This window comes from Miscanthus floridulus, chromosome 8, assembly GCF_019320115.1.
Source record: "Miscanthus floridulus cultivar M001 chromosome 8, ASM1932011v1, whole genome shotgun sequence".
NCBI lineage: Eukaryota > Viridiplantae > Streptophyta > Magnoliopsida > Poales > Poaceae > Miscanthus > Miscanthus floridulus.
In genome coordinates this window covers 142,309,468-142,335,301 of record NC_089587.1, presented here as the reverse complement: position 1 = coordinate 142,335,301, position 25,834 = coordinate 142,309,468, and the positions used below count along the sequence as shown (strand labels likewise).

Here is a 25,834-nt window from a genome sequence, read left to right as displayed (position 1 = left end):
AGTCCAAGATCATAGCATTTGGTTTAGTAGAACTCCAGTTAAGATCTAAACTTGTAGATGTTGTGTTGTGGTCCAGAAATGGACTTAGTGTGGATTTTTGAAATTTCTAGAGAAGAGATATGCACCTACTCAGTAAATAAGAATTCAACTTTGTTATAATCCTAATGACCTAATATGATAGTCATCATTTAACCATGCACATTATCATATCATGTCATCCATGACCCTTCTTATGCATTCATGATTCTCACTTTTTGCATGTGCATGCAATAGGTGCGACGGAAGAAATCACCGTGTTGGAGTACAAGGCCGATCCGTAGGAAGAGCATCAGGAAGTGCAACAACAAGAGGCCCTAGGATAAGGCGCCCAATGGTGAATAGTTGCCCGAGTGTCCAGATCATCAGCCCTTAACCTTTGAGAAAGGCAAGCCCCAGAGCATTCTGAGCCTCCTATGTTTTCAAACTATCAACTTGAGTTTTTTTATGTTGATGCATTAAGTACTAGGAGTTGATTGGAACCACTTGCTGCATATATCTTCCTTGTCTAGATATATTTAGGTCCTGGATCTACTATATGCTTAGCCATGCTTAGTTAGTAGAAGTCAGGTGATTACATGTCACCTACATGATATAGGCTGATAACTAATCACGGTTGGCTATATTTGCTAGCGTGGAAATAACCATGTGTCAATGAATAAAGGAGGCCAACAAGATCATGATAGAGAACCAACAAGGCATGGAGGTCTTAGGTGCCTATCTATCCCTGTCTATGTCGATTAAGGACAGATTCGTTGTACGTCCTCACATCATGTTGAACACATGCCTAGCACTTAGCTGGTCAGCTCTGATGATACGACCACAAAGCCAAGTAATTCAATTTAGGTTGGGCCCTAATAAGTGGAAGTGCGCACACTGGAGGCAGTAAGGATGTGCGGAGAGCCAATGGTGTGAGTCCAAGGGTGGGTTTGAGTCCCGATCTTCCTAGCAGATTGGTAGAATCTCTGAGGGTGCGGCGCTAATCGGACCCATGACTGTACCTAAATTATACCAAAGGTGACCTAAGGCTATCTTGGCATAGGTGTGCCTCGGTTTGTGTTAGGAATAAATTCCCCAGCTGGGTAGGAATTGATTCGAATCGCCATCTCTCCCGGATAGTGAGAACTTAACTGAGCAGCGGCAACATAGAAGCACTAATTGAAACTTTGTGGTTATGATGATTGCTCAAATTACTACACTAGATATGGTTACTAATGCTTGTTTAGCTTGATCAAGTGCTTGCTCTAGTATATGTGCTTGCTCTAGTATAGGTGCTAATTTAGATATTCTTAATTGAATAGGGATAACTTGAAGCTAAGATATTATATATTTGAAGTTATGACTTAAGCTTTTTATGCAAAATGTCCTCAAGCTAGCTCCACATTTAAAGCCTTGCACACTCCTTGGTGTCTTATTATTTTGGTTTATGACGGGTAAGTCTAGCTAAGTACATTCTTGTACTCAGGGTTTATTCCCATTTGTTGCAGATGATGTGATGTACCATGGTTACTGCAAGCATTGCATAACTCCTATAGTTGATGGAGAGTAAGACTAAGGGCATGGTCATTCTATATGTGCTTTTGTTGGAGACGATCTTAAACTGGCTATTTATTTGAACTATCTTGATGTTGTTTGAAAACTATGTTGCTTCCGCTACTTCTAAATTTGGGTTGTAATAACTTTGTTGAAACTCTGATGTATGAGAACAATTTGTGAACCTGTTGTAACATGTGACTAGTTGTGTTGAATCATGTATGATCTTGGTTTGTACGTTGGTTTGTTTGAGATCCTTTGTGATTTCATTGAACTACCGGGTTTATATGGGCTCAAGTATGACAGTTCGATCGCTTCGGTGATTGCTATTGTACTTGTACTCTTATAAATTGGACAGTTCTGTTACAGGTTTATGTCTAGCACCACGAAATCAACTAGGACAAAGTATCCTCGGATTTTCACTTGGATATCTTCAGCAATCCTAGCTGGATAGCAGACTGTGGAGTCGGCCAGCTAGAGCATCATTAGTGTAGGTGTGATGTGGGTGAAGTTCAACTTATCAAAGATGATCTTGGGCATAACACTTATGCTTGCCCCAAGATAGCACAAGACATGATCGAACTGCTGGGTGTCAATGGAGCATGTAATAGTGGGGCACCCAGGGTCCTTCTTCTTAGGTAGACGATTGAGTATAGTAGCGCTACACTCTTCCATCAGCTTGACGACCTCCATGGATGGCAATGGCCATTTGTTGTTGATGATGTCCTTGGTGTACTTTGCATAGGAAGGTACATGTAAGATGTCCATTAGTGGGACGCTTACATGGATCTTCTCTATAATCTCAACAAAACGAGCAAATAGCTCGTTCATGGCCTACTTTCTCTTTCTTGTGGGAAACGGCAAGTAGCTTGTATCAGTAAAGTCTTATGGCGTCATTTCCTCGTCTTCTCCTTGATCTTTTTGTGTTTTTGTTGATGGTTGAAAGCTCTAGTTTGGTTTTAGTGAATTGATGAAACCCTATTGTCGATAGAATATCATCGGTAGTCCTTCGAGGGGTATCCCACGAAGGTAGATTAATTGGCAGAGATGCGTGTAATCAAGAACAAAAAGGCAATAGACATAAGAGTTAGACAGGTTCGAGCTGTCAGTGTGACATAATACCCTACTCCTGTGGTCTGTTAGTTTGTATTGGCTTCGTATGATCCTACGTGTGTTTTGAGGGGGTCCCTGTCCGCCTTATATAGTCTAGGGGGCAGGGTTACAAGTCGGTTAGATCTAGGAGATAACCAGAAAGTAATAATAGATTACATGAATCATGGGATTGAATGTATCCTAATAGACCTTGTAGCATCTTCAGGATATCACCCTTGATGTCTTGCGGTGCACGCCGAGCAGTGTCATGCACTGTAGATCTTCGTCTTGTGGTCTGGACCACCCCTAGGAACTATCGACAGAATATGCTCGGCAGTCTACCGAGGGGTATCCTATGATGGTAGATTTGTCAGTGGAGGTGCGCGTAATCAGGAACCGGATGGTGACACAAGGCGCAGAGACAGTGATTTAGACAGGTTCGGGCCGTCTGATCGATGTAATACCCTACATCCTGTGTCTTTGGTGTATTGTATTGTTCTGTATGTAGATCCGATCTGATAGATCCTATCTACTAGGGGACCCCTACCTCTCCTTATATACTCTAGAGGAGGTAGGGTTACAAGTAAAGTAGCCTATTTGGTACTATACAATGTCTTGCGGTGCACATCGACCAGCGCCGTGCACGCCTTAACCTTGTGGGCTAGGCCACCCCTAGGGGCGTAGCCTATGTCTTGGGGGCCATACCCCCACAGCTAGTCCCTGAGCCTGATAGTAGGTGACATAGTCACGTGGTGCTAGGGTCAGAAAGTAGAAAACCAGCCAAGCAGGCAGCCAGTCCCCGGGCGTAGCCTCGAGATGAGAACAAGCACATTCACCGCAAGGTGAAGTGTGCCCACTTAGTCCCCGAGCCTGCTGGAATATGAAGAATGAATCTTGTAGCAGGGTCAAAGAAGTCTAAAAGCTTACCGACGTCATCTGACATGCGCATATCAAGACCCTAGACATGCTACCCAAGATCAGCACCCTAATCCGAATAGCATGGAGCAGCTTGATAGCACACCAATGAGACGTAGCAAGATCCGAGCACCAAGGAGTCTGCGGCATCGCTGACGATGACCGAGCACCGAGGAGCGAGGAGCGAGGAGTCCCCGGCATCGCTGGTGATGACCAAGCACCGAGGAGCGAGGAGTCCCTAGGGTCGCTGGCGATATCCAAGCACCGAGGAGCGAGGGGTCCCCGGTGTTGCTGGCGATGTCTAAGCACCGAGGGGTGAGAAGTACCCGGTGTAGGCGACAATGTCTGAGCGCCGAGGAGCGAGGAGTCCCTGGCGTCACTGGCGATGACCGAGCACCGAGGAGCGAGGAGTCCCTGGCGTCGCTGGCGATGTCCAAGCATCGAGGAGCGAGGGGTCCCCGGCGTCGCTGGCGATGTCCGAGCACCGAAGGGCGAGGAGTCCTTGACATAGGCGGTGATGTCCGAGCACCAAGGAGCGAGGAGTCCCCAGCATCGCTGGCGATGACCAAGCACCGAGGAGCGAGGAGTCCCCGGTGTCGCTGGCGTTGTCCGAGCACCGAGGAGCGAGGGGTCCTCGACGTAGGCGGAGATGTCCAAGCGCCAAGGAGCGAGGAGTCCTCGACATCGCTGGCGATGACCGAGCACCGAGGAGCGAGGAGTCCCTAGCGTCGCTGGTGATGTTCGAGCACCGAGGAGCGAGGGGTCCCCGACATCGCTGGCGATGACTGAGCACCAAGGAGCGAGGAGTCCCCGGCGTAGGCGGCGATGACCAAGCACTGAGGAGCGAGGAGTCCCCGACGTCGCTGGCGATGACCGAGTACCAAGGAGTGAGGAGCGAGGAGTCCCCGGCGTCGCTGGCGATGACCAAGCACCGAGGAGTCCCCGACGTAGGCGGTGATGACCAAGAACCGAGGAGCAAGGAGTCCCCGACGTAGGCGGTGATGACCGAGCACCGAGGAGCGAGGAGTCCACGGCGTAGGCGACGATGACTGAGCATCGAGGAGCGAGGAGTCCTCGGCGTCACTGGCGATGACCGAACTCTGAGGAGCGAGGAGCGAGGAGTCCCCGGTGTAGGCGGTGATGACCGAGCACCGAGGAGCGAGGAGTCCCCGGCATCACTGGCGATGACCGAGCACCGAGGAGTCCCCGGCATAGGTGGCGATGATCGAGCACCGAGGAGCAAGGAGTCCCCGGCGTAGGCGGCGATGACCGAGCACCGAGGAGCGAGGAGTCCCCGGTGTCGCTGGCGATGACCGAGCACCGAGGAGTCCCTGACGTAAGCGGTGATGATCGAGCACCGAGGAGCGAGGAGTCCCCAGCATCGCTGGTGATGACTGAGCACCGAGGAGTCCCTGGCGTAGGCGGTGATGTCCGAGCACCGAGGAGTCCTCGACGTAGGCGGCGATGTTCGAGCACCGAGGAGTCCCCGGTGTAGGCGGCGATGTCCGAGCACCGAGGAGTCCCCGGTGTAGGCAGCGAGGTCCGAGCACCGATGTAGCTGACGACATCCGTGCAGCGAAGTGTGCCCACTTAGTCCTCGAGCACAAAGAATCCGAGGGCCGAGGAGTAACCGGCGTCGCTGGCGATGAAGCACGAGCGACGAACAGTCTGATCAACTGGTCAGCGATGGAGTCCATGAACCAAGCGGTCTGACCAGTTGATCGGTGGTGAAGTCCAAGCACTAGGTGGTTTGGTCACCTGGACGATGATCCTGCAATACAAACATGTAGAACGGGTAGTACATAATGTAAAAATATATGAACTCCAGAGAAAAAAATAGTGTATGTAGCTCGATGATCGGTTGGAGCGAAGATGTATTTATATTTAATATAAACCACCTGACCAGTTAGTGTATAGCTGAGTCTCTAGCCCTAGCTAGCCCATAGTCCATAACGTCGAGCGCAAAGCCCATGCACGTGTAGTAGGAACAGGCATGACCAAGGAGCCGCTGCCAACCACCCATAATGCAAAGCGCGGAGTCCGTAGCACGTGTAGGGAGGAGCCAGAGATAGGGCCATCTCTGGAGGCGTCAGAGCATCAACAGGACTATTCAAGGGTTCAAAAAATCATTTGGAGAGTAAATATGGAGAAAACAGTCCGGAGAAACATCATGGTGATATACGGAGATTGGAGAATATTTAGAAGAATATTAAAACGTGACTTAGCTTTGGACAGAGTGTCTGGTCGGCGGCGTATGGCGTTATCTGGTCGGCATTGACGGCGAGCACCTGGCGGGCACTGAGTTGTTAGTGAAGGCGACCTCGGAGGTGGTTTCGAGATCAGATCTGCTGTCGCGGGGGCTGGTGTAGCCAGCGATGAATCGTCGTCGTGGACCGGCATGGATCTCCACGAGATTGATGACGAGAATGCACTATTGATTTGAGGTCCATCTGGCTCTCCATGGATCAAGCGCACACCCCTACCTGGCGCACCAACTGTCGACAGAATATGCTCGGTAGTCCACTGAGGGGTATCCCACGATGGTAGATTTGTCGGTGGGGGTGCTCGTAATCAGGAACCGGATGGTGACACAAGGCACAAAGACAGCGATTTAGACAGGTTCGGGCCATCTGATCGACGTAATACCCTATGTCCTGTGTCTTTGGTGTATTATATTGATCTGTATGTAGATCCAATCTGATAGATCCTATCTGCTAGGGGACCCCTACCTCTCCTTATATACTCTGGAGGAGGTAGGGTTATAAGTAAAGTAGCCTATTTGGTACTATACAATGTCTTGCGGTGCACGCCGAGCAGCGCTGTGCACACCTTAACCTTGTGGGTCAGGCCACCCCTGGGGGTGTAGCCCATGTCTTGGGGGCCATACCCCCATAGGAGCACAGCCCATGTAGTCTGCCATGGATATCTAGGGTCGTACCCCCCTCCCATAGCTAGTCCCTGAGCGCCTTGTATCCATTGTGCAATGCCATCTTGAGCTTGTCCGAGCAGGTGTAAACAAAGCTAAGGAGTCAAACTCATGGTCCGACCACCATAATGAGTCACTGAGCAGTTGTGGACCATAGCCGACTAGCTTAATTGTCTAGCCGAGCACGTGCTTTCCTAAGTGAGGCTTGCCAGAAGGATGTAAGGAGCTCAAGTTCAAAATTGAAAATTTCCTCACAGTGGACCAAGTGTGCCCACTTAGAGTCTGGCCACAAGAAAGGGAGATAGTCTTCTTCAACTTCAGGAGGCACGGAGTCTTCTAGATTAAAGCAAACACACTCACCGCAAGGTGAAGAGTGCCCACTTAGTCCCCAAGCCTGACAGTAGGTGATGCAGTCACATGGTGCCAGGGTCCAAAGTAGAAGAAAAGCAGAAGAGCAGCCGAGCAGGTAGCCAGTCCCTGAGCGAAGCCCTAAAATGAGAAATGCACACATTCACCATGAGGTGAAGTGTGCCCACTTAGTCCCCGAGCCTGCTGGAAGATGAAGAATGAATCTTGTAGCACGGTCAAAGAAAAGAAGTCAGAAAGCTTGCTGATGTCATCTGACATGCGCGTATCAAGACCCCAGGCTTGCTGCCCAAGATCAGCACATTGATCCAAACAGCATGGAGCAGCTTGATAGCACACCAATGAGACATAGCAAGATCCGAACACCAAGGGAGTTCCCAGCTTAGCTGGCGACGCTTGCACAAAGAATCCAAATACTAATGAGTCCCCAACGTAGCAGACAAGCCCCTAGCGTAGCTGACAATGAAGCCCATGCGATGAGCAGTCCAACCAACTGGTTGGCGACGAAGTGAACGCCAAGCAGGAGTGAGTGCTGAATAGTCCGACCAGTTGGTTGGTTGTGAAGTCTGTCCAATAGGAGTCCCTAGCTTAGCTAGAGATGCTTGCACAAAGCATCCAAGCACTGAGGAGTCCCTAGCATAACTGGCGAGCCCCTAGCATAGCTGATGATAAAGCCCATGCGATGAGTAGTCCAACCAACTGGTTGGCAGCAAAGTGAAAGCTGAGCAAGAGTGAGTGCCGAGCAATCCGACTAGTTGGTTGGTGATGAAGTCTGTCCAATAGGTCGTCCGACCACCAAGGGAGTCCCCAGCTTAGCTAGAGACGCTTGCATGAAGAATCCGGACACCGAGGAGCCTAGCATAGCTGGTGAGCCCACAGCGTAGCTCATGATGAAGCAATGAACAATCCGAATGCCGAGGATTCCCAGCTTAGTTGGTAAGCCTCCAGCGTAGCTAATGATGAAGCACAAGCAATGAACAGTCCAGTCAACTAGTCGGCAGGGAAGTGAGCATTGAGTAGAAGCGACCGATGAACAATCCGATCAACTGGTCAGCGATGAAGTCCATGAACTTAGCGGTCCGACCAGTTGATCGGTGGAGCAGTCCAAGCATGAGGTGATCCGATCACCTAGACGATGATCCTACAATACAAATATGTAGAACGGATAGTATATGATGTAAAAATAAAATATGAACTCCGGAGAAGAATTAACAATGGTGATGAAATAGCATATGTAGCTAGGTGATCAGTTGGTGTGAACACTTAGTGTAATTCTGAAGATGTGTTTATATTTAATATAAACTGTCTGACCAGTTAGTGTGTAGCTGAGTCTCCAGCCCTAGCTAATCTATTAACCATAATGCAGAGCGTGGAGGCCATGTACGTGTAGGAAGAACAAAGCATCGCTAAGGAGCCATTGCTGACCACCCATAATGTAGAGGGAGACGCTCGTGCACGTGTAGAGAGAAGCCGGAGACAGGGCCATCTCTAGGAACATCCGAGCATCAACATTACTATTTAGGAATTTGCCTTAGGATTAGCTGTATGTCATCTTTAAGATGGTATACATGAAAGAAAATCATTTGGAGAGCAAACATGGAGAAAATAGCTTGGAGAAACATCATGGAGATATATGAAGGTTGGAGAATATTTAGAAAAATATTAAAGCGTGACTTAGCTTTAGACAGAACGTCTGGTCGGTGGTGTATGGCATTATCTGGTCAGCGCTGACGGCGAGCACCAAGCGGGAGGTGAGTTTTCGATCTCTTCTATTCTCAACAGTGGCAAGGCCCCCGAAGATAGTGGTGACCACTTTGTCGTGATCCTAAAAGGCATTATTGTTGTCCCCAGGTGGTCGACAAGCTTTTGGCTGTCCTAATCAATAGATGCTATCAGATCGTCGTTGTTGATCTGCTTCCTCGGGTAGCGGGGGAGCGAGTGGCGAATTGTTGATGAAGATGACCTCGGAGGTAGTTCTGAGATCAGATCTACAGTCGTAGGTGTTGGGGTGATTGGCGTAGAATCGATCTACACCATCTCAATGATCTCTCCATCTCCATCAGTGTTGATGATCTAGGAGATCGATCCGACTGTGAAGATCTGGCTAGGCTACGGGGAGGACGAAGAGCCTACAAAACGTACCATCTTGTTCGACATGGAAATAGCATGCACACCCCTACCTGGCATGCTAGCTGTCAACAGAATATCATCGGCAGTCCTCCGAGGGGTATCCCACGAAGGTAGATTGATCGGTAGATATGCGTGTAATCGAGAACAAGAAGGCAATAGAGACGCAAGAGTTAGACAGGTTTGGGCTATCAGCGCGACGTAATACCCTACTCCTTTGGTTTGTTAGTTTGTATTGGCTTCTTATGATCTTGTGTGTGTTTTGAGGGGGTCCCTGTCCGCCTTATATAGTCTGGGGGGTAGGGTTACAAGTTAGTTAGATCTAGGAGATAACCGGAAAGTAATAACAGATTACATGAATCATGGGATCGAATGTATCCTAATAGATCTCATAGTATCTTCAGGATATCACCCTTGATGTCTTGTGGTGCATGCTGAGCAGTGCCATGCACCATAGGTCTTTGTCTTATGGGCTGGACCACCCCTAGGAGCGTAGCCCATGTAGTCTGTCGTGAGTATCTAGGGCCATACCCCCCACACCTATGTGCTAACCTAGTTTATCAAAGTGATCATGAGATAGGTAGCACTATTCCAAGTGATGGAGCTATGGTGAAGATCATGATGATGGTGTGGTGACCATGATGATCAAGTGCTTGGACTTGGAAAAGAATAAAGAGAAAAACAAAAAGCTCAAGGCAAAGGTGAAACTTGATAGGAGCTTTTTGGTTTTAGTGATCGAGACACTTAGTGAGTGTGATCACATTTAGGATAGATGGTCATACTATTAAGAGGGGAGCTCTTATCGGACAACTCGATCATCTAGTGCCACTAGGAGTTGAAATACTTGCATTGCATTTTAGGCCTAGTGCACATTCAGTGAGAAGTGATTAACCTTTGAAAATGTTTGTGAAAAATGCTAAAACACTTGCACATGATGGTGAAACACCTAGAGTGTTAGCACATTTCCAAAGGTGGTGAAAAAGGTGAAGAAAAGGAGGCCTAGTCAGGCTTGTGTTGCTGCCCCGAGGGCACTACCACCCTATGTCCGGTGCACCACCACCCCTATGGCGGTGACCGGCTAAGGAGGCCAAGAGTGAGGTGTTCGGTTGGGGGCACCGCCCCCTTGTCTAGTGACACTGCCACCCCTAGGGCAGTGCCCACCTAGACATGGTAGAGTAGGGCTAGAGCTGAGGCTGGCAGTGGAAGGGGCGGTGTGCACCGCCTGGTCACTACCACTGGTAGGGCGGTGCCACCGCCATATTTTTCAAGAGAAGGGCGTTTTTGGGTAGTTGGTTGGTTGGTCACTGCCACCCTGTCCAGTGACCATGGCTAGTCAAACTAGCCATTGGTTTCAACCATTGAGAGGCACCGCCACCCCTAGGGCGATGCCACCGCCACCGTGTCCGGTGCCCTCACAGAATGCTACTCCAAAGGGGTAATGGCTCAATTTGCTTGTGGGCTTATAAACATAGCTAGTTTCTAGCCTTGGCCACTCTCTTAGCACTTCTAACAGCTGCATACACCTTTTGAGAGCTGAGCACACCACTCCACTCACTTGCACACTTGATTTCATCATCTTGAGTGAGATTGGAGAGCCTCTAGTGCATTGCTTAGTGTTCTAGCATCTTGTGGCACTAGTTGGGCGATTTAGGCTGGTGGAGCTCTTATTACTCTTGGTGTTTGCCGACACCTAGATGGCCCGGTGATTGGTGGATCATCAAGCAGAGGAAGGTGATTGTCTCTGGCTATGATCATTGTGATTGTGAGGGGTTATCATGCCTTCCCCGGTGGAGCGCCAAAGGCAACTCTAGTGGATTGCTCGTGGCTTGTGTGATCCTTATCTTGTGTTGGTTGTGCGGCACCCGGTTGTGGGTTTGGCGTGTGATGCCAATTAGCACATGAACCTCCAAGTGAGTGAATCGCCACAAGGAGGACTAGCTTGCTGGTAAGCAAGTGAACCTCGATAAAAAATCTTGTGTCACCTTGTCTGAGTTTTTCTTGGTATTCATTGATTGATTGTAATTGATTGGCTCCATCACATTGTGATTGACTCTATCCTCGACATGGTGGTATAATCATCGCATCCCCTACCTTGCATTTACATTTCTAGTGTTGCTTCGCTCTTTAGTGTATTTAGTTTTGAGAGCAAGCTTGTGTCAGGTCTAGTGGTTAGTGTGGCTCTTTAGTTAGCCTTTGAGAGCACACTAACTTAGTGTTGTGACTTAGCCATTGTGTGCTTAGAAATTGTAGTCGCTAGAATTGTGGTAGGTGGCTTGCTTTTTTAGTAGGTAGCGTAATACTCGCTTCGCCATTTAATTGTCTAACATCTTTGCTAAGTGTTGTTGTAGAATTTTTCAATAGGCATTCAACCCCCCCCCCCCTCTAGCCATTAGGACCTTTCAAGTGGTATCAAAGCCATGGTCACCGTGATTTGAGGCTTAACAATCTTCGGTGTCAAAATGGATCAAATCAACAACACCAAGAAGCCACCCCAATTTGATGGCATAAATTATCCATATTGGAAGTCTAAGATGACCACACACATCAAGTCAATCAATAGAAAGGTGTGGAAGGTGGTAGAGACCAAAATTGAGATAGCTGATCCAGATAATCCCACCACGACCAAAGAAGTGCTTCTCCAAAACAATGACATCGCTCTTAGTGCCATTCATGATGCTATTGATGAGAGGACATTTGAGCAAATCAAGAACATTGAGATGTCTCATGAGGCTTGGAAAAGTTGGAGAAACCATTTGAGGGCACCAAGGCAATCAAGGGTGCAAAGGCATACATTCTCAAGGAGAAATTTGCTAGCTTCAAGATGGAGGAAGATGAGAGTGTGCCGGACATGTTCCATTGGATGGAGGTGCTTGTCAATGATCTTAAAGCACTTGGTGAGAAAGTGGAGGACAAGGACTTCTCTCATAAGTTCTTAAGATGCTTACCCGCAAGATTTGGCATGTTGGTCACCTTACTAGTGAGGACCGGTTTGGACACAATGACACCAAACCAAATCTTGGGAGATATCATGACCAATGATACATATAGAGATGATGATGAGAAGGAAGAAAAGAAGGAGAAGAAAGATGAGAAGAAGGATGGTAAGAAGAAGAGTGTGGCATTCAAAGCCACATCATCCAAGGGCAAGGCCAAGCAAGACACATCAAGTGAAGATGAAGGTTCATTCTCTTAGGAGGATGATGATGATGAGAAGATGGCTTTCTTTGTGAAGAGATTTGGCAAGTTCATGGTGAAGAAGGGCTATCGTGCTAGAAGGAAGAAATTTTCATCCAAGAATAAGGAAGAATCAAGAAGGTGCTTCAAGTGTGGAAGCAAGGATCATCTTGTTGCACAATGTCCATACAATAGCGACAACGATGATGATGACAAGAAGAGCAAGAAGAAGGACAAGAAGGAAAAGAAAGAGAAGAAGGACAAGATGACCTTCAAGAAGAAGAAGAATGGTGGTTCATATGTGGTCACTTGGGATAGTGATGCTTCCTCAAGTGATGATGATGATACTGATGATGACAAGACCACCAAGAAGAAGGCTCTTGCAAGCATTGCTATCAATGAGAAGCCTTCTCTCTTCGACACTCCATCATGCTTCATGGCTAAGGCCACTAAGGTACAAACTTGTGATAATGGATGTGATGAGGAACATGATAATGAAAGTGAAAATGACAATGATGATGAACCCACTAAAGATGAACTAATTGACATGTTAGAAGATGCTAAAGAACATTTTGACATTAAGAGAAGGGAATGCAAAGATTTGCGCAAGGAACTAAAAGCCCTTAAGCAAGCCTTTGATGAGCTCAATGCATGTCATGAGAGGCTAGAGGAAGCCCATGAGAAACTTGGCAAGGCTGACAAGAAGCTCGAAAAAGCTAATTCCTCTTTACTTAATGAGCAAAATGAGAAGGAGCATGTTGTAACATGTGACAAAGGCTTAACTTGTGACATAATTGATGAATCATTCTATAAGCCTATCATTGTTGCTCCCACTAACCCTTCTTGTAGCACATCTACTTCTACCTCATCTAGTAGTGATAGTTTCACTTGTGATGCCTCACTCATGGTTGAGAATGAGACACTCAAGAAGGAGGTAAAAGAGCTCAATCACACCTTGGCTAAGGCCTATGGTGGTGAGGACTGCTTGCTTATGTGCTTGGATAGCCAAAGGGCTTCTCTCTACAAAGAGGGATTGGGCTATACCCCAAGAAAGGCAAGGCAGCCTTTGCTCCTCACAAGACTAGTTTTGTGAAGAACAATGGTCGGTTTTGCACTAGTTGCAAGCATGTTGGTCATGTAGAGCAAAAATGCATGAACAAGAAGTCTCAAGCCAATGTATCCTCAATTAATCTTGATACTTTCTATGTGCTTACCAAGGGTAAAAATGGTGTGAAGCCTAAGTTCATTTGTGCACCATGGATGGGTCAAGGTAGAAAGCCATTTGGGTGCCAAAAAGCTTGGTCACTAACCTTCAAGGACCCAAGCAAGTTTGGGTACCTAAAAAGAATTGATCTTCTTTTGTAGGTCAATTACAAAGCTAGAGGAAGACATTGGGTTCTTGATAGTGGGTGCACTCAACACATGACCGGTGATGCAAGAATGTTCAACTCAATTAATACCAATGGCAATGATGGTTATGATAGTATCACATTTGGTGACAATGGCAAAGACAAGGTCAAAAGGCTTAGTAAGATTGCAATATCCAATGACATGGGCATTTCCAATGTGTTGCTAGTTGAGAACTTGAACTTCAATTGCTATCTATGGCTCAATTGTGTGATCTTGGATTCAAATGCATATTTGGGGTAGATGATGTAGAGATCATAAGTGTAGATGGCTCTAACTTGATATTCAAAGGCTTTAGATATGACAATCTATACTTGGTTGATTTCAATGCTAGTGAAGCTCAATTATCAACATGCTTGTTCACTAAATCTAGTATGGGTTGGTTATGGCATAGAAGGCTTGGTCATGTTGGAATGAAACAATTGAATAGATTGGTTAAGCATAACTTGGTTAGAGGCTTGAAAGATGTTGTGTTTGAGAAGGATAAGCTTTGTAACTCTTGTCAAGCCGGCAAATAAGTTGCAAACACCCATCCTAAGAAAAGCATAATGAGCACTAGTAAAGCTTTTGAGTTGTTGCATATGTATTTGTTTGGGCCAACACAATACACTAGCATAGGTGGAAACAAATATGGCTTTGTGATAGTGGATGATTACACTAGATACACTTGGGTATTCTTTCTAGTGGACAAGAGTGATGTGTTTGCAGCATTCAAATCATTTGTCAAGGGCATTCACAATGAGTTTGAAACAACCATCAAGAGAGTTAGGAGTGACAATGGTAGTGAGTTCAAGAACACTAGAATTGATGAGTTATGTGATGAATTTGGAATTAGACATCAATTCTCAGCCAAGTACACTCCACAATCAAATAGTATTATTGAGAGGAAGAATAGAACACTTATTGATATGGCAAGGTCTATACTTAGTGAGTACAATGTGAGTCAATCTTTTTGGGCCAAAGCAATCAACACGGCTTGCTATTGTAGTAACCACTTATATTGTCACCCATTGAAAGAGAAAACACCATATGAGCTCTTGAATAATAGAAAGCCCAACATTGCTTATTTTTGGGTCTTTGATTGCAAATGCTATATCTTGAAGAAAGGCACTAGATTGGGCAAGTTTGAGAAAAAGTGTGATGAAGGAATCTTACTTGGACACTCAACCACAAGCAAAGATATAGAGTTTGAAATTTGGCTAGTGGTACTCTTGAGGAAGTTCATGATGTTGAATTTGATGAAACCAAGGGTTCCCAAGATGAGAATGAGAACTTCAAAGATGTTAGAGGCATTCAACTTTCAAATACCATAAAAAACATGGATGTTAGTGAATTAAGGCCTATGCAAGTGAATGATGATGAAGATGATCAAGTGCAAGTGCTCCCTAACTCAAATGTGCAAATTGATACAAACCAAGCAAGTACAAGTCGCTCTCCTGACAATGAACAAGATCAAGTGGCTAGTACATCATCTCAATCCAATGAGCAAGAAAGTGCAAGCAATCAAGTTCCAATACTCCAACCAACTCATATTGCAGGAGATCATCCATTGGACACTATAATTGGAGATATTTCTAGAGGTGTGCAAACTAGATTAAAATTGGCTTCATTTTGTGAGCACTTCTCATTTGTGTCATCCATTGAACCAAACAAGATAGAAGAAGCATTGAAGGATGTCGATTGGGTGAATGCTATGCATGAAGAATTGAACAACTTCACAAGAAATCATGTTTGGGAACTAGTTGAGAGACCAAAGAACCATAATGTGATTGGAACCAAATGGGCCTATAGAAACAAGCAAGATCAAGATGGGATAGTAGTAAGGAACAAAGCAAGATTAGTAGCACAAGGCTATACACAGTTGAAGGTCTTGACTTTAGAGAAACATATGCCCCGGTTGCTAGATTGGAAGCAATTAGAATCTAGCTAGCCTATGCTTGTGCCCACAACATTAAGCTTTATCAAATGGATGTCAAGAGTGCATTTCTCAATGGCTACATCAATGAAGAAGTTTATGTTGAGCAACCTCCCAGTTTTGAAGATGACAAGAAGCCTGACCATATGTACAAGTTGAAGAAGGCATTGTATGGCTTCAAGCAAGCACCTAGAGCATGGTATGAGAGGTTGAGGGACTTCCTACTCTCAAAAGGGTTTATAATGGGCAAGGTTTACACCACTCTTTTCACCAAGAAGATTGGCAAAGACTTGTTTGTATTGCAAATCTATGTTGATGACATCATATTTGGATCAACCAATCAAGACTTTTGTGAAGAGTTTGGGAAGATGATGACTAATGAGTTTGAGATGTCCATGATTGGAGAGTTGAATTACTTCCTTGATCTTCAAATCAAGCAATTGAAGAATGGTACATTTGTGAGTCAAGGCAAGTATATCAAAGACATGATCAAGAAGTTTGGCATGAATGAAGTAAAGGCCATAAGTACACCAATGGGAACAAATGGAAATTTGGATAGTGATGCAAGTGGCAACATGGTGGATCAAAAGTTGTATCGGTCTATGATTGGGAGCCTACTCTATGTGACTGCATCAAGGCTGAATGTCATGTTTAGTGTATGCATGTGTACAAGATTTTAATCCTTACCAAGAGAAAGTCATTTGAAGGCTATAAAGAGAATATTGAGGTACTTGAAGCATACACAAAATGTTGATTTGTGGTATCCCAAAGGAGCAAAGTTTGAGCTAGCTGGTTACTCTGACTCAGATTATGTGTGATGCAAGGTTGAAAGGAAGAGCACCTTAGGCACGTGTCAATTGTTGGGAAGATCACTAGTTTCATGGTCATCAAAGAAGTAAAATAGTGTTGCATTATCAACCGTCGAAGTCGAATACATATCCGCCAGTAGTTGTTGTGCATAAATTCTTTGGATGAAGGCCACATTGAATGACTTTGGAATTAAGTTCAAGAAAGTGCCATTGCTATGTGACAATGAGAGTGCAATCAATCTCACCAACAATCCGGTTCAACATGCAAGAACAAAGCACATTGATGTCCGCCACCATTTCATTAGAGATCACTAACAAAAAGGGGACATTTGCATTGAGAGTGTGGGCACTGAAGATCAACTTGCTGATATATTCACCAAGACATTGGATGAGAAGAGGTTTTGCAAGCTAAGGAATGGGTTGAACATATTGGATTTCTCAAATATGTGTTGATGCACCCCCCCCCCCCACTTATATGACATGCCTCTTCTTCGAGCAACCAAGATAAAAGTTGATTAGCATGGCATACATTCTTTGCTAAGGACATGTTTAGTGCATCTGGTCATTCCTCATGTCTTATTGGCTCATTCATGAAAATCAAATAAATTTGATGCTTGTACGGTACCACTATTGCTTCCATGCTTGACTTGATCTAGTGGTAGCATATGACATGTTTGTGGGCTTGAGAACCTAGTGTTTGATCTATAAAATTTGCCATAAGTGTTTAACTCAACATGGTACAAGATAACCCTTGAAATGAAGTGTGAATAAGCTTGTCCTTGGATCAACCAAGTTAAATATCTTTGGCAAGTGATCTAGGTTGAACCAAATTTGGGAAAATGATCCTCACCCTATTGATTGACATTGATAATCTTAAACAATCTAAAATTGAACCTTTGTGGTCATTGATGACAAAGGGAGAGAAGTAATTCACAAAGGTAGTGAAAAGATAACAAAGGGGAGAACTTTGACATAGGGGGAGTAATATGACAAAGAAAGGGGATCAATTAAAATTTTGAGCACACTAGTAGAGGGAGCAAGCTCATAAACTTGAATGTTGCATTTGAATGTGCATTTCATATGTTTGCTTGCATGGCACAAGTTTTTACATTAACATTTCATGCTTGTGTGGTGTATGCTAGTTGTAGGCTTGAATGATGAAATGAAAAACTAGCATGCATACATTGAGTAACTAGACTTGTGTTTTGTTGATGGTAGTTAACAACCATTATACCGTCAATGTAATATGCATAAGGGCATAAATATGATCACCAACAAAGGTCTAGGGGTTTAAACTAATAAATTCCATGAGTTTTGGTGAATCTGTATTTTCTGCAGGGTTTAACCAGAAAATCATCAAGGTGGACCTACATGTTAGATTTAATTGCGCTTATCCACCACGAAACGGACACTAGAAGGTTCTAGAGGACACCAGAGGACACCACGCTAAGGTAGAGAGGCAGAGGCTACCCCCACCTATAGGCCACCTAGCATAGTCCTACCTGTCGTTCTCCGCATTGTAATGTTGGTTATCCACCGCCTCCTAGGTTGCATCTACATCGTTCCTTAAGTTAGTTTGATCTAAGGGCTCACGTTGGACGCTCCGGCCTATATATACTAGCCCTTGCCACCACCTAAGGCATTAAGTCATTTGAGAAGATAGAAACCCTAATCATCCTCAGAGCTCCATCAATTATAGGGCTCAATTCTAGGGCATAGCTAGTTAGGTTAGATCTAGAGGGAGGCAAGCAGGCTTCACTTGGATTCCTGATCATGTCAAGAGCGTTGTTTGGTATAATCCTTGTACCCCCTCTTGTATCTCCATTATTTTTATATGCTTGCTACAATTGTTATGACAATATTAGTGTTTATCTTATTCATGTTCTTTGTTATAATATTCATCGTCTACTTTGATTATATACTTAGTATAGCTAGTTTATTATTATGTTTATGCATAAGTTCATATAGCACTAGCTCCAAAGTACACATGGTGAGTGGTCAACATTGTGTAAGCGTGGAGCTTATATGTTGTTTACCTACGGATACACCCTATATTCTAGGCCATGTGGTAGATCATGGATGTGACACTCCTGTTGAGTCCTTTGTAGTCGACTCCCCGAATATAGGTATATAAGTAGGATCTAGTTACGAAGGAAGACAAGCTCTGTTCTTAATTTTCCTTAGTAATATCCCTTATGTGTAGATATAAAGATGATGTTAGCCATGATTACTAGGTGTAATTGTACTAATCAATGTATGCTTTGACTTGTAATTAAGAATGACTTAGGAATTATTCCTCTAATATTCTACCTGACCATGCTAATGCCATAGAAAGGAGTACTCTAAGTGATTTATCATTATTGATGATCAATACGTATCATTTATATATCTTATCCTATGACTTACCTCTGTTATGAGTAGAATATTGGCTATGGTTTACTTCTCTATCAATAGTATAAGTTATCAATACTTGTCCATGCTAGACCTTCCCTGTGGTAAAATATAAATAACGATACCTAGAATACTCTCGGGTGAAGTGCTACAATGGTATAATTATTTGTGCGCTTGCAGATCCCTTTTCATTCATATATCTTTATATTCTTTCTAGTCACATAAAATGATAAAGAACTAATTAGTATCATTCTAGTAGTAATGCTAGGCAATACCAACAAGCATCTCTGGCACCATCACTATGGATGACAACCTAGTAAAGTAATGTTAGGAGATGTAGGTAATTAATAGGTGGCTACTAAAACAAGTGACAAGTTAATAAATACCAACAAGCATTTCTGGCGCCGTTGCCGGGGAAGGTAGCTAGACAAAGGAAGTATTGATAAACTTATGCTTATTGAAGTGATCGAGATAAACCACTGACCTCTTCTCAAACAGGCTTACCCTTGTTTTGTCTACTTATGTATCTTATGTAGGGTAATGTATGATCGGTTTTAACCTTCCGACAAACTACGTTGAAGATCCTAAAACATTAATTAGGAGAACTAGAGCTAAAATCAAGAAAGTCCCAGCTTCAGAATCAGAAGACGACCGGATAAGGCGAAGCTTAACACCAGAATTTGAAGCCATGGCTGATAAGACTCTTCATGAATTCTCTGCTCCAACCACTGCCAACATCCGTACTAGAGCTAATGTCAATGTTGGAGACAATGGATTCGAGCTCAAGCCAGCTCTCATCAACATGGTGCAAGCAAGTCAGTTTTATGGAAAGGCACATGAAGATGCGAGTGCATATCTCCAACACTTTCTAGAGATCTATAGCACTTTCACCATCAAAGGAGTAACCAAGGACGCCATACTACTTCGCCTCTTCCCATTCTCACTTTTGGGAAGGCAAAGTAGTGGTTCTACGCCAACAAAGATAGAAATGTTACATGGGATAACTGCTCCACTATCTTCCTAGCCAAGTTCTTTCCCACGGGCAAGACCAATGCTCTACATGGGAGAATTTCAAGTTTTCAGCAACAACATGATGAATCTATCCCTGAGGCATGGGAACGCTTCCATGATTACATTGCAGAATGTCCCCATCATGGGATGGAAAATTGGCTACTTATGCAAACATTCTACCATGGGTTGACCAACAATACTCGTGAGACTATGGATGTTGCTGCTGGAGGTGCTTTCTTGTCACTCACACTTCCAGCTACAATAGCTCTCATGGAAAAGATGGACTCCAACCAAGGTTGGAATGAAGAACGAGTTTAGACCCGCAAGAGGGGTGGAGGTATGCATCAACTCAAGGAGGCAGACATGTTGTCTGCTAAGATGGACCTGCTAATGAAGAAGCTCGAAGACCAAGCTAATGAGAAGAAAGAAGTCATGCACATTCATGATTCCCGCATGACATATGAAGAGTGTGGAAATACTAGGCATTCAGGGAACAACTACCCTGAAATTCATGAGGATGTGAACTTTGTCAACAACAACTACTTTCATTCTCAATAAAATCAAGGATGGAACCAGCAACAGAGGCTGAACTACCAAAGGAACTACCAAGGTAACCCTCAAGATAACCCTCAAGGTAACAATTATAATAACTTCAATCAACCACCCATGAGAGAATTAATTGCTAGCCAATCTTGACTCATGGAAGGACTATCTAAGAAGGTAGCTACCAATGATAAAATTCTAGAAAATATAAGTAATAGAATGGATAGCTTTGCTTCTGCCATTAAGAAACAGCATAGCTTTAATAAAATGATAGAATCACAAATAGCTCAGCTGGCGACTACTATTCCTCCATCTGACAAAGGTAAGATTCTGGGGCAACCCGAAGATCTAGAAACTGCAAATCTTGTCAATATTCACAATGCAGCTTACTACTACATGGAGCCATCAATGGGAAGGTGGATAGATTATATCTTGCTAGAAAAGAAGAGCGATCCAGGGAGACCTATCATCCCCATCGCCATTGGACCTCACATCTTCCAAGAAGCTGTCTATGACTTCGGAGCAAGTATCAACATCATGCCTAAGGTAATTTATGAGAAAATCCTAGGAGATCCTTTGTTGTACACAAATATGCATTTGTAGCTTCTAGATCAGTCACTCTGCTACCCCAAGGGAGTTCTTGAAGATGCCATCATACGAGTAGGACAATCATATGTTCCTATAGACTTTATGGTTTTGGAAACAGGTGGAGATGAAAGGGCACCCATCATCTTGGGCCAACCTTTCCTAAGCACCAAAAAGGCCATCATCTACATGGATAGTGCCAAGATCTACTTCATAATCAAGGATAGAAAGGAGAAGTTTTCTTTCAAAAATCGTATCCTGCAATCTCCTGGACATCCATAGACGTCGTACCGTCCGAAGAGACAACAGTGACTAAGAAGAAGAACAACATAAGAAGAAGGAAGAACAAGGTCAGGCAGATACAAGAAGAATCAGTTAACATGATCAACACACTCAGATCAAAGTACGACCACCTCCTCGCTTCACCATTCCTTGCCAAGAAGGATGATCCTAGTGTACCGATGATCGAGTGTACCATTGGACAAAGAATCTTCCATAAGACCTTCTGTGACATTGGATCAAGTGTCAACATAAGGTCCAAGGTAACATATGAATATTTATTTGGTAACAAACCATCGTACCCTACATATATGCAGTTGCAGATGGCGGACCAATCAATCCAATTTTCTGAAGGAATAGCAACGGACGTTATGGTAAGAATACATGACCACTTTGCCCCTGCTCCATTCATGGTTTTGTACATGGGAGAAGAAGAAGACGATACACCCATCATCCTAGGGAGACCGTTCCTCAACACCACCAACACGATCATCTATGTTGGATCTAGACAAGTCCACTTCCAATTTTCTAGTGAAAAGGTATGTTGTTATTTCAATAGTTATACTACTTATGAGTAGCCGAAGAAGAACCACTACAAGAGTAGATGTCGATCATCCTGACATCAAGGGAACCAACCCTATGGAATGAATGGGAGGAAGATGAACAACCTAAAGAATTTGTGAAAAAGGAACCTACATCACGGAAAGGTCCTAATGGCTAGAGGGGGGTGAATAGCCAATTAAAAATTTCTACAACAACACTTAACAAACCAGTTAGACAATTATGAGGCGAAGCAAGTGTTACGCTAGCCTACTAAAAAGCAAGCCACCTACCACAATTCTAGTTTAGATAGTTTCTATCCACACAATAGCTATGACACTACACTAAGTTAGTGTGCTCTCAAAAGCTAACTAAAGAGCCACACCAACCAAACTAACAAGCTCTCACAACTAGCTACACTAAAGAGCTTGACAACTAGTTTGCAGTAAAGTAATGAGAGCGAGCAATTTGTTAATACCACTGTGTTGAGAAAGGAGCCAATCAATCACAAGAATGAATACCAATGAAGACCAATCACCTCGGAATCAAATGATGAACACAATGATTTTTACCGAGGTTCACTTGCTTGCCGGCAAGCTACTCCTCGTTGTGGCAATTCACTCACTTGGAGGTTCACGAGCTAATTGGCATCACATGCCAAACCCTCAATAGGGTGTCACACAACCAACACAAGATGAGGATCACACAAGCCACAAGCAATTCACTAGAGTACCTTTTGGCTCTCCGCCGGGGAAAGGTCAAGAACCCCTCAAAATCACCACGATCGGAGCCGAAGACAATCACCACCCTCCGCTCGACGATCCTCACTACTCCAAGCCATCTAGGTGGCGGCAACCATCAAGAGTAACAAGAGAATCCCATAGTGAAACACGAACACCAAGTGCCTCTAGATGCAAACACTCAAGCAATGCACTTGGATTCACTCCCAATCTCATAAAGATGATGAATCAATGATGGAGATGAGTGGGAGGGCTTTGACTAAGCTCACAAGGTTGCTATGTCAATGCAAATGGCTAAGAGATTGAGCTTGAGCTAGCCATGGGGCTTAAATAGAAGCCCCCATGAAATAGAGCCGTTGTACCCCTTCACTGGGCTGAACACGGGCTGACTAGACGCCACGTGTCCCTCTCTTCAAATGTTGTGCGCCCGATCTCAATAGTTAGAAGACCATTAGACGTTGTAGCTAATAGTGATCGGACGCTGAACCACCAGCATCCGGTCGTTTCCAGTAAGCTTCCTAAAATGATTTTTCCTGACCGGACGTGTCCGGTCATGCTTGACCGGACACAGCCAGCGTCCAGTCACATGATGTCTTCCTCTGTGCTGCCACATCAGCATGACCAGACATAGCCTTCCAGCATCCGGTTGCTGAGCAACCCAGCGTCCGATCATGAGATCGAAACGCATGCCCTCTGCTGCCACTGATCGGAGGCGCCGGTCCAACCGAGACCAGTGTCCAATCACTTATAGTGATCTCCATCTTTTCTGTCTAGGGCGCCGGTGGCACCGTCAGACTGTCCACACTCTACGGGTGGACACTCCACCGGTGAAGTTCCTTACCCTTGCTCAAATGTGCCAACCACCAAGTGTATCACCTTGTGCACATGTGTTAGCATATTTTCACAAACATTTTCAAGGGTGTTAGCACTCCACTAGATCCTAAATGCATGTGCAATGAGTTAGAGCATCTAGTGGCACTTTGGTAACCGCATTTCGATATGAGTTTCACCCCTCCTAATAGTACAGCTATCAAATATAAATGTGATCACACTCTCTAAGTGTCTTGATCACCAAAACAAAATAGCTCCTACCATTTGTACCTTTGCCTTGAGCCTTTTATTTTTCTCTTTCTTCTTTTCAATTCCAAGCACTTGATCATCACCATGGCATCACTATCATCATGCCATGATCTTCATTTGCTTCACCACTTGGAATGTGCTACCTATTTCATGATCACTTGATAAACTAGGTTAGCACTTAGGGTTTCATCAATTCACCAAAACCAAACTAGAGCTTTCAATCTCCACTTTTTTGGTAATTGATGACAACCCTTTCACAAAGATATGAATTGAAATTCTATTGAATCCATGTTGCTTGTCCAAGCATATTTACCATGTGTAAAAGAATATGGACAAGTTTCATGAACCCCATATGGTAGCAATTGCTTCCCCTACATATGTGCTAAGAGTTTGGATTGTAGCTTGCACATATGCTTAGATAGGAAATATAGGAGACAATGTCTACCAAATGATGCTAAGGTATAAAAGATGGACCTTTGAAGTGTGATACCAATCGAAGTGCACCAATATACCATCCTTAGCACCATGGTTAGCTCGATACCACTTGGAAATACTTGGAAATGAAATCATTAGATATCCTATGCATGCTAGTTTTTCATTTTATCATTCAAACCTACAACTAGCATACACCACACAAGCATGGATATTGAAATTTAAAACTTGTGCCATGCAAGCAAACATATGAAATGCACATTCAAATACACAATACAAGTTCATGAGCTTGCTCCCCCTACTTGTGTGCTCTAAATTTTAATTGATCCCTTTCCTTTGTCATATTCCTCCTCTTATGTCAAATTCTTCTCCTTTGTTGTCTTTTCACTATCTTAGTACATGAATATCTTTGTTTTTCTCCCCATGTACTAATATCTTTGTTTTTCTCCCCCTTTGTCATCAATGACCACAAAGGTTCAAAATATAGATAGGTAGAGATTATCAATGTCAATCAATGGCATGAGGATCATATTTCCAAATTTGGTTCAATCTAGATCATTTGCCAAAGATATTTAACTCGGTTTGATCCAAGGACAAGCTTCTTCACACCTCCAAATAAGGGTTATCTTGTACCATGTTGAGTTAAACACTTAGAGCTCATTTTCTAGATTAAACAATAGGTTTACAAGCCCACAAACATGTCATATGCTACCACTAGATCAAAAATAAGCATAGTAGCAATAGTGGTACCATATAATCATCAAATTCATTTGTTTTTCATGAATGAGCCTATTAAATGTGAAAGATGTCTAGGTCCACTAAACATGTCCTTAGCAAGGATGTATGCCATGCCAATCAACTTTTACCTTGGATTGCTCGAAGGAGAGGCATGTCATATAAATGGGGGGTGCATCAACACATATTTGAGAAATCCAATATGTTCAACTCATTCCTTAGCTTGCAAAATCTTTTCTCGTCCAATGGCTTGGTGAATATATTGGCAAGTTGATCTTCGGTGCCTACACTCTCAATGCAAATGTCCCCTTTTTGTTGGTGATCTCTTATAAAATGGTGGCGGACATCAATGTGCTTTGTTCTTGCATGTTGAACTGGATTGTTGGTCAACTTGATTGCACTCTCATTATCATATAGCAATGGCACTTTCTTTAACTTGATTCCAAAGTCACTCAAAGTGGCCTTCATCCAAAGTACTTGTGCACAACAACTACCGGCGGATATGTATTTGGCTTCGGCGGTTGATAATACAACACTATTTTGCTTCTTTGATGACCATGAAACAAGTGATCTTCCCAACAATTAACATGTGCCCGAGGTGCTCTTCCTTTCAACTTTGCATCCTGCATAATCTGAGTCGGAGTAACCAACTAGCTCAAACTTTGCTCCTTTGGGATACCACAAACCAACATTTGTTGTATGCTTCAAGTACCTCAATATTCTCTTTGTAGCCTTCAAATGACTTTCTCTTGGTGAGGCTAGAAATCTTGCACACATGCATACACTAAACATGACATCTGGCCTTGATGCGGTCACATAGAGTAGGCTTCCAATCATAGACCAATATAATTTTTGATCCACCATATTGCCACTTGCATCACTATCCAAGTTACCATTTGTTCCCATTGGTGTGCTAATGACTTTGCTATCACTCATGCCGAACTTCTTGATCATGTCCTTGATATACTTGCCTTGACTCACAAAAGTACCATTCTTCAATTGCTTGATTTGAAGACCAAGGAAGTAACTCAACTCTCCAATCATGGACATCTCAAACTCATTGGCCATTATCTTTCCAAACTCATCACGAAAATCTTGATTGGTTGATCCAAATATGATGTCATCAACATAGATTTTCAACACAAACAAATCTTTTCCAATCTTCTTGATGAAGAGAGTGGTGTCGACCTTGCCCATC

General features: G+C 44.0%; 1 non-coding gene across 1 annotated transcript; it reads right to left on the bottom strand.

The window, feature by feature from the left end:
* Window positions 1-19,742: 19,742 nt before the first annotated feature.
* On the bottom strand, window positions 19,743-19,851 carry LOC136478608 (small nucleolar RNA R71). The gene has a single exon (XR_010764331.1). It is a non-coding gene; the product is annotated as a small nucleolar RNA R71 (small nucleolar RNA).
* Between the last annotated feature and the right edge of the window lie 5,983 nt (window positions 19,852-25,834).